The following is a 956-nucleotide window of genomic DNA, read 5'->3' on the forward strand; positions in this document are numbered from 1 at the left end:
CGGGACGCAGGGGCTTTCCGCGGGCGCGGAGCGGCAGTGCGGATGCCTGAGCGTTTCCTCCTGCAGGGCACGGGGTGGCTCCCGGCATCCGGAGTGCCAGTGATAATATATATATATATTTAATATAATTTTTCCCCCCTGCACCGGTGAGCCCCGGCTTCATTTGCACCTTTAGTTCTCGTCGTTTCAAGGCGGGCTGCGATACAGCCGCCGCCTGTGCGTTAAACGGGAAACAAAATAGAAATAAATGTCCGCATGTGTCCCGTTTTTAAGGCAAACGGGAAAATAATTTCGTGCCTCCCGGTCCGGCCAGATCCGCCCAAGGACCGTGGGGAGACCCCAACGTCTGGGGAAAACTTGCAGCCCCCTACTGCAAACGAGGGGTGCGAAATCTTGTGAGATAAAATAATGGAGCAAAGGGGGAACGGGGATCTCTGTAAATAGATTGAGCATCGGGAGCCTTTGTGCCCAGGTCGCCGGGGAAGGCGGAGGGGCGTCGGGGATGCCTGTCCCTCCCGGCTGCCCTTTCTGTGGTCCCTGACATGGTCACATCAAAGGACCGGCCGGGGAGGTCTGTGCACAGCCGCGTCCCCGAAATTTGCGCCTGGGAAAAGAGACAAAATCAGGCGATATTAATATATTACTGAACGGCGAAATATTGAATGTTTCTGTACGTGCGCGTTGCCAGAGGTTTGCACAGTTTGTATGAAAAAAAAAAACGGAGTTGGAGGCGGAGGAAAAGGAGGGTTTTTTAAATAAAAACCATTTGCCACTTGTCTTCAATTAGGGTCCAGAAATTTAGCAAAAAGAAAAAAAGTTGGGGTTTTTTTTTTTCTTTCTCGCTTGCCGTCGGGATCAAGAGGTAAATGCGGCGCCCCCGCAACGATTTCAGGGCTCCGCGTTAAAAGGAGAGAGAAAACCCAGGCGGTATCGTCGCGATCCGTGTCGGCGGGGCC

General features: G+C 53.0%; 1 protein-coding gene across 1 annotated transcript in view; it reads left to right on the forward strand.

Moving 5' to 3' along the window:
* ZIC3 (Zic family member 3) overlaps positions 1 to 956 on the forward strand; it is a 141,773-nt gene that overhangs the window by 123,977 nt on the left and 16,840 nt on the right. The gene's annotated exons all lie outside the window — the stretch shown is intronic.

The sequence above is a fragment of the Egretta garzetta genome, unplaced genomic scaffold (genome assembly GCF_000687185.1).
Source record: "Egretta garzetta isolate BGI_Z169 unplaced genomic scaffold, ASM68718v1 scaffold220, whole genome shotgun sequence".
Lineage (NCBI taxonomy): Eukaryota > Metazoa > Chordata > Aves > Pelecaniformes > Ardeidae > Egretta > Egretta garzetta.